Source organism: Wolffia australiana, chromosome 11, assembly GCF_029677425.1.
Source record: "Wolffia australiana isolate 7733 chromosome 11, ASM2967742v1".
Taxonomy (NCBI): domain Eukaryota; kingdom Viridiplantae; phylum Streptophyta; class Magnoliopsida; order Alismatales; family Araceae; genus Wolffia; species Wolffia australiana.
In genome coordinates this window covers 12,855,001-12,864,096 of record NC_135845.1, presented here as the reverse complement: position 1 = coordinate 12,864,096, position 9,096 = coordinate 12,855,001, and the positions used below count along the sequence as shown (strand labels likewise).

Below are 9,096 nucleotides of genomic sequence, written 5' to 3'. Positions count from 1 at the left end.
AGAGAAGTGATTCTCTCTTATGCAAGCATCGACAAGATCGATGAACTCAGTGTTGAAACCAAAGCAGCGCAACACTTTTGGTATGAGTGCCAAAAAAGTAGATTTCCAACTACGAGGGAAGACTTTACGCGTAAACACTTCCTTGATAGCGAGCACCAAATTGGTGCCTACGATGTCCCAACAAGCCGTATAGAATTCCGCTGAGAATCCATCCGATCCGGGGCCTTTGTTCCTAGCTAGGGAAAATACGACCGCCTTAATCTCTGCTCGAGTGGGTAGTGCTGTGAGGAGGGTGCTGTCTCGGTTGGTCACCAAGTGAGGGATAGAGGCGAGAAGGTCCTCGTTCACCGCAGTTGGTTGTGAGGATATGAGCGAGCACTAAAACGCCACTCCTGCGTCTGCCAGCTGGGTGGGGTCCTGATTATACGTCTCTAGTAGAGTCGTATAATTGGGCCTGGCTCTGTGACGGATCGAGGCGTGAAAGAAACATGTGTTTCTATCACCTTCGCGTAGCCATTGGATACGCGATTTCTGGAGGTAGAAAATCTCCTGACGCCGCATAGCGGTCTCAAGCTGCTCCTTAAGTCGAGTGTGGCGCTCTCTCGCATCATCCGTCCAGACATCCTGCAACTGTCGCTCGACGACAGCTAGTTCCATCTTGAGTGCTTCAACTGGTGCGTGGACGTCTCCAAAGACATGTCGATTCCATCACTTCAGGTGGAGTTTGAGACTCCTCAGGCGATAGCTGAAGTTCTCTGATAACATGCAAATAGAAGCTAATAAAGAGCTAACTTCATCATAGGGCTTTTAATGCATAAAACATGGAATTTTAATGCATGTTATCATCATTTTGGGAAAAAATAATAAATTCCTTGAATTTCAAATTAAACAATACCTTTAATCAATATTTAGGTCAATTTACACATTTAAATGGTTTCAAATGATGATTAGAAAAATTTAAAAGATTTAATTGGCCTATTTATATAAATAAGAAGAAGCTAACAGTTAAAGGTCTTTTCGAAATGAATAACATAGTTTTTTATGCATTTAGAATGATATTTACAATTTATTTTATGCGTTCTTTTAATAAAATAAAAATAAAAATAACTTTTTTTCTATTTAACCCGGCCCTTAGTGGGCCGGTTTGAGTGCTAACAGCTTCTTTGAAGACGCGCAGAACGCACAAAGTAGTGCACCGCACGCAGAGTCGCGTAGGCGTATCAGAAGAGCCGGTAGCGACTTCAGTGCGCGACATACACGCACGTAATTTCGTGCGTGTCGCGCACGAACGAAAAACACGCGAAGGCTTTAAAAGCCAATCGCGTCGCGTTGTACGCTATGCGTACAACGCGAAACAGATGAGAGTTCTAACAGAATCGGAAGAACGTGTTCTTCCGATTCCGCGGTGATAAAAGGAGAAAAACGAAGATTATTAGGGTATTCTTGATTTTTTTAAGCTCGAGGATTGATCGCCTAGCCCCCTCGAAGACTCAAGATTCAACCAGGAAGGAGTTGGAGCTCAATTTGGAAAGAAATTTGACGATCCGGCGCCGCCAATTTTCCAAAATTTCAAGCAAAAAAACCAGCGGAATTGCGGTAGTTCGTTGCGCGATTTAATCTTCCATCAGCTCGAAAATCCTTCCCGGTATTTCTAGGCTCAACTTAAGTCATTTGTAGCGTTTTGGTGTTAAGCCTTGTTTCCAATTCACAGTCTCGTTCTTGCTCGCCGTTTTTCTTAAATTTCGATTTCATTTTTATTGTTTCTGGAATTTCTATAGTTTTTGAGTTGTTTGAGCTTATATCGTCCTAGTATAATAGTTTGAATCGAAAAGTATCATTAGTCCATCCTTAGTTCATCCCGATTACCTCCATTGGCCAAGCGTGTTCACGATTTGCCAATATACGGTAGCGTCTAGATTTGAGAAAAATAAATGAGCAAATAAAATAATAAAGAAAATTTTAAAACAATTCTAAGTGAGATCTGTTGACTAAGAGTTTTACCATGCCTAAGAATTAATCAGTGTGAGATTATACAACTAAATCGAGCTACAATTTCACCTGGTTAGAGCTTAGATCACTCCGAAGCCATAAATGGTTTTCATGAGTTGTGAGCTAGGAGCATTCTTACAAACTCGAAAGTAACTGGATAAAGGAAATTGCAATTGAAACTTACATTTTAATTTCTAATCCACAAGAGAAGTGATTGCCTCTTTTGCAAGTAATCTCGAGAAGTGAATTGGAAGAGTTAGAATGGTAGTTATGATTTACACTCCTCTTCCATCATTTGAGTCAGAATTTGAAATCTGTTAAATCTAAAGTGCTAATCCCTAATCTGACAAATATTGAATTTCTCTACCGCCTCCCTAGGGTTCGACCCCCTTATTCAAGCTTTAAGGGATATATAGAAATTTAGTGATTAAGTTCAGAAACCCTTAGAATAACGACATATAACCACACATTTTTGAACTTATCATTTGGCGCCGTTGCCGGGGAGGCAACAGGCTGAAATTCGTTTTCGATTTGCGAAGCGCTTTGTACTTGGTTGAGTGGTTTATGATTTGAATATTCAGTCGATTTTTTTTCCTAATTTTTGCAATTATGTCTCGTTTGATTCTTTTAGTGATTAGATAGTGTATATGCACGGGAGAAGATCGTTGCAACCAAAATTATACTTTGAAAGAAGCGACAGAAACGTGCCTGTGACAAGAAAGGATAACAAAGTCAGAATGGCTGAAGGACGGAGGGAATTGTGCAACAATCAAGGACCCACGTTGAAGGAACTGTCTGCACCATTCAATTATGAGATTCACTCGAGAATAGTAGCACCCCTTGGAGAGAATGCAAACTTCAAAATTGATGGAACGATGCTAAATCTCCTGCCGAGTTTCCATGGGAGATTTAGTGATGAACCTTACGAATTTCTGAGAGAATTTACCCAATTCTGCTCATCATATAACTTTGCCGGCGTATCCCAAGAGTCAGTGAAACTCATGTTATTCCCTTTTGCTCTTAAGGATAGAGCAAAGGAATGGTTGAACAGCCTAGGGAAAAGCTTTACAACTTGGCAAGAGGTGCAAACAGGTTTCTTGCAAAAGTATTTTTCTTATGGAAGGACTCATGCCATAAGGAAATTAATTCGGGATTTCACTCAAGGGGACGAAACCTTTGGAGATGCATGGGAGAGGTTTATGTCTTTGACCAGGAAATGCCCTCATCATGGCATTCCTGAACATCAACTTGCTCAGATTTTTTACCAAGGCTTGGATTACAATGAACGACAGTTAGTGGACATATCTTGTGGAGGGAATTTCCTAAATACAAGAGCTAGTGAATCATTGAAGTGCATGGAAGGACTAGTGGAAGATTGGGTTTATCGGCAAGGATCTATGGTGGATGCTAGAACAGGGGGAATGAGAAGAGGCATCATCGATGTTAAAGGGAAGGAGACAGACATTAAGTTAGAAAGATTGGAAAGGGAGATGAAGCAGTCTATGGCTGAAATGACAGAGAACTTCAAACATCTTCTTAAAGATTCTTTGGATAATATGAAATCTCAAGTGAATGTGAGCAGAGTGGAAGCAGGTTTAAAGTGTGTAAACTGCTTGGGGAATGATCATACATCAGACCAATGCAAATCAGCATATATTGAGCACGTGAATGCTTATGGGATAAACCCGAATGGACATCATTGGAATGGGGGAGCTAACGGGAAAAAGCCAATAAATGTAGGATTTAATGGTGGATATCAAGGGCATGGATTTAACAATAATCAGTTCAAAGGTCAAGGACATTATGCACAATCTCAATTTCATCCAAACCCACCTGCACCACAAAGCCAATCCTACTTCTATCCTGGACCATCTCAGCCCGTGATATCTCACCCGCAGCCAACGGGGTTTCCTTACTCTAACAATCTGTCTTACCAACAACTTCTGGAGACAATCAAACAATTTCAGGGTCGTGAAAAAGCATGGGAGGAAGAGAAGAAGATGCTCGTGTCACAAATAGAGATGATGCGGCTTAAGCAAGGGACGGGCGCGACCAACTACACACAAAAAGACGTGAAGGAAAAAGGAAGTGCTGAAGACCTCTTTATGAAGGGGAACATGGCAGGTAAGTTTCCCTCTAAACCTAATATTAATCCTAAGAATTTGCTGCATGATGTATCTGCTTTTCCTACTCATTTTAGTGCATCTAATAATATGAACTCGTCATATAGGATAGATCATGTTGAACCAATAGATGGGGATAGTGAAAATAATGAGCCATTGAATGCTATCTCATCCCTTAGGAGTGGTAAGGTATTGTCTGATCCCCTAGTCATTACAAAAAAAAAACAGGAAAGTGATAGAAGTGAAAAGAAAGAAAAGGAAAAAGCAGATGGATTTAGACATTCCCCTACCCAAGTAGAAAGACATGATGAAAAGACGAAAATAGTGGTACCATTACCTAGCGCCCTAACAGCAAGAAAAGAAAAATTTGAGGATTCTCCGATACTTGATGTTTTTAAAAACACATCCATTACTATTCCAGTAGTTGATGCTATCAAACATATTCCCCTGTACGGAAAATATGTCAAAGAACTATGCACCCAATCTAGGAGCTCTAAAAGAATTCAACTTACTGAAAATGTAAGTTCAATTCTTTTAAACAGTCTACCCAAAAAACAAAAAGACCCAGGAGCTCCATTGGTAGAGTGCATAATTCAAGGAAAAAAATTTGAGAAAGGATTGTTAGATACCGGGGCAAGTGTTAATATATTGCCAAAATTATTATATGATGAATTGAAATTTGTTGAGCTGCATCCAGTAAAAGTTGAATTGTTATTAGCGGATGGATCTATTAGAGCACCATATGGGAAGGTGATGAATATAGTAGTTGAAGTCGGGAATTTAGCCTTCCCAGTAGATTTTTTTGTGATTGATGTTAAAATTATTGGAGCATTATCTAATGCTCCAATAATTTTTAGAAGGCCTTTCCTAGCTACGGCAAGAGTAATAGCAGATTTTGATAGAGGGAGTATTGTAATGAACATGGGGAAAGAGAAATTTGAGATTCCCATCCCTAATTTGAAAAGAATTCCTACTTATGATCATGAGGAGGTGGATGGCATAGGAGAAATTAAGGTAAACGAGGTTGATTGTGAGGATCTTTATGCAGAAGTCGTAGCTATTGACAGAGAGGAAGGAAGCATAGAGGTAAAGCCACCACAAATTCCTACTAACCCATTGGACCTTGAACTTTAACCCTTACCTGATTCGCTTAAGTACATGTTTCTTGAAAATGACAATACTAAGCCAGTAATAATATCGTCTTCATTATCGAATGATCAAGAAAACAAATTGATATCTGTGATCATGAAATATAAAAGTGCGATTGGATGGACGATTGATGACATTAAAGGTATTAGGCCAGAAATTTGTGAGCATCGAATCTTCTTGGAAGAGGATTCGAAACCCACAAAACAATTTCAAAGGAGATTGAATCCTCGAATTGCAGAGGTCGTTAAGAAGGAGATATTGAAGTGGTTAAAAACTGAATTTATTTATGCCATTTCAGATAGTCCATGGGTTAGCCCGATCCATGTTGTCCCAAAGAAATCAGGAACTACAGTTACGATCAATGAAAATGGTGAAGAAATTCAAACTAGAATTCAATCAAGAAGGGGTGGGTAGTGTCGGGGAAGATGCACGGGGTGGGGGGGAGCGAGGTGGAGGGGAACGAGGTGAGCAAGGGGAGTGAGGCAAAGATGGATGGTGATCGGGTGATGGAGAAGAACGGGTAGGTGGGGATGATGGGGGGAGGTACTAGGGTGGGAGTGGTTGGGAGGGGGCAATGATGTCGGGGCGGAGAAGGTTGAGGTGCGTGGAAGGAACTCGAGGATGAAGGACGGGGGGATGGGATAGTGGAGTGGGTGTGCACGACCTCCGTGCCATCTCCTTCGTGTCTCCCTAGCACATGTAACAAGGCAAAGGTGTTTGAGGTAAGGGGAGCCCTTACCTCCTTACCTTTGCCTGCCCGAGCTCTAGTAGTGGATGTCTCCGGGGTTAGGGTTGGAGGTCGCTTGTTAGCGACCTTCTTCACCCACTGTGATGTAGGCTGGCCAATCTTGGCCGGGACTGGCTTGGGCAGCAGGGGCCCCTGTGAGGGCGGAACACTAGGCGCTCCCTGCGCTACAGGGGTATGTCGGCTACTCTGGGGTGGCCTTTAGGTAGGGCGACGGTCGTGGGTGGTGGGCCTTGCCGCTAGAATATATTCATTATACGGCAAAGGGGGAAGGTACTACTCTATAGGAGTTGGTGTGGTCTATGACGCCTTTTGGCGGCACGTATGAATAGTATGGCCAAGAAGGGTACAGTGTGTACAGAACTGCGGAAGGCTCTCATACACAATCGGCTGACCGATCAACTCGTCTTCGTTCTGAATGAGTATCATGCGGTGAATGGGCTCAAGGAGATCGATCTCGACACATACCCGCGCATATCCTGGGCAGTTAAACAAATGTAGGTCCCTATCAAGACGTATAAACATTCCAACTGCACCAGCTAGAGATTCGAGAGCAGCCGACGTGAAGAGATGGGGTTGTAACCCTGGGAAGCCTATCCATACCGGTACGGAGTGGGGACAGTGCTCCCGGGTGGTACTCGTCTGTTTAGCCGTCCATGTGTGCATAGTGGAGCCATTGATCGTCCATGTGGTTCGACTCCAGGCCTTCCTAAAGTCATCTTCCAATTGGAAGCGAATGAAGACACTTCGATGGTTGCGTGCGCCAATAACCACCTGGCCGTGGAAGTGCCCCGGTGCTAAGTATACCCGCGTAATATCGTCAATGAGTGGGCGTTTCATGGTGAATCGCCCAATCAATGTGTAGGAAAATGGTGCTGCCATCCTCGAGACCTCCTCCTTGTAAAAGGTTACTATGCGCATACCGTCCAAATTAGTGTACCCCCGTTTGGGGGTTGAATCATCATAATGAGGGGGTAGTGCGGGCTTGGGGAGAGGAGGTGCAGGGGTCGTGTGTGTAGTGCCCATGTGTGTAGTGAGTGTAGGTTAAAATCTTGTTTTATCATTTGATGTATAGAATGACTCATTTAATATATACAGAGCAAAATTTCTAATTTCTTCCATGTGGGATAACAGGATTTGGAGTTTACGTTAAACTTTGAACCCTGTTATCCTATTCGGAAGGAAATAAAAATCTTGCACTCTACATATTAACTAAGTTTGAAAATACATCAAAAGCATACGACATTGATGTACATAAGTCATTGGATGTGATGATAAAATTTATTTTTTCTGTCGATACGGGATATCGATATTCGGATACCGGTTCTGATATCCGGATATTGAAGTCTGATATCCGACACCTGTTTCGTCCTTACACCCCCCCACCCCATATCCATCATGATATCCATCTAGACCTATAGGATGGATATCGACCGATATCCCATATCAAACACCATCTCAGTTTTTTCCGGATATCGGATATCGATTGTCCGATATTGGATATCGGACGGATATCAGTTGGACAATCACTAATGCCCTCCTCTTTCTGTTTCACCTAAAAAAATGTGTAAAAGCCCTCTACTCTTCCAAAACAAGTTAAATACCAAAAGCTTTACTCAAATTGAAGATTGACGCTTGCAAATACTACCGAGAGCAGTTTTATAGCCCTTTTATTCATGTTATCCCCTCTATAATTTCAATAAAATCCCATAAAAATCAATAAAATTTAGGTGAATACACCAAAGAAAAATTTAATTCATTTGTACTATGATAAGATGAAATTATAGTCAGTTTAATGTAAATAAATTCTAATATGTATGAAATTGATACTATAAATTTCAAGCTATCATTTTACAAGAAAATCTAATATTTGAAGCTTCAAACCCAAATTATTGTCTTTATTATTTTATTATCACTTCTAAACAATGCTATTGTAGGCTGTGTGCTGGGCCATATAGCCACCAGCACAACCTTCCTTCAGCCACCAATTCACTTAGCACAGTTGTGTTCCTACTGGTCCACATGACAACTATCTCTTTCAGGACAACGCTAAATTTATGTTTGCCAACATTTTGGCAAGTCTAGAACCTGTTAGAAGGAGCCAAGTGTAGCACTGACTGTGTAGACCAGGCATCCACCTCCATGGCTGCTGAGTACCAAGTCATATCCCACAGCAAGCATCACTTATGGTGACCAGCGATGACGTGATTCTCATCATTGTGTTTCAAATTTTGAATGATGTTATTTAAAAAATTATAAATATTTGATGATTTTTTCCCTTTATCCTGTATAATAAATTATAGAAATTTCAATAAAAAAACTATAAAATCCTTAAACAATCCATAATATATATCTCTTGTATGTATAAAATTGTTCGCCCTTGTGGATCGACCCATTTCTCACATTATACTACTTAGAAAGTGTTTAAAACAGAATTTAAAAATGTGATTTCATATGTTCAAAATTCCAATGATGTACTAAAACATCAATTTCGGACTTATCATCCAGGTATGGATAAAGTCATTGAATACTTCCATGTGATGAGTCTTTGGGTAAGATCTTGAAAATATGAAAATCACAATACCACACTATTTATCATGAATTTCTCAAGTATCTAGCACAAAGACTATGAACACATGAAGACCTTTTATTGATTTCACGACGGAAATTACTTCACTTTAAACACTTTATTGGATAAGTATTTTTTAGGTGGTTGCACACAATTTTAGTAGAATCATTTAGAGAAGTTTTTTGAGACTAAAAGACAACTGGACCAAGATAATTTTCGTATTTTGGATGTTATTGGTCAAGAATGCAGTTGTGCATTGTGATTAAACAGGAGAAACACAATTTAGAAAAATGGGGTGCCCAGAAACCTATAGAATAATGAAATTGATGTTAATTAAATATGATATGACATAAGGGTATTATGGGATGAAATTTACATATAAAAGTTCTTGGTTTTCCCTGTTACTCATCATCTTGGAGATTGCTCAAGAATCGATATAGGTTATTAATTTCTTATTAAGGCTACCTTTGGTACAAAATGCTTAGTCCTGGCAAGATATACACGGCAAATGTTGGCCTTCT

At 40.5% G+C, this 9,096-nt stretch overlaps 1 long non-coding RNA gene and 1 other non-coding gene across 2 annotated transcripts; one reads left to right on the top strand and one right to left on the bottom strand.

The window, feature by feature from the left end:
- Nucleotides 1-1,354: 1,354 nt before the first annotated feature.
- LOC144709210 (uncharacterized) lies at nt 1,355-8,287 on the top strand. The gene is made up of 2 exons (XR_013582975.1): nt 1,355-4,113; nt 8,049-8,287. It is a non-coding gene; the product is annotated as an uncharacterized LOC144709210 (long non-coding RNA).
- LOC144709941 (small nucleolar RNA R71) lies at nt 3,118-3,223 on the bottom strand. The gene has a single exon (XR_013583159.1). It is a non-coding gene; the product is annotated as a small nucleolar RNA R71 (small nucleolar RNA).
- Nucleotides 8,288-9,096: the final 809 nt, after the last annotated feature.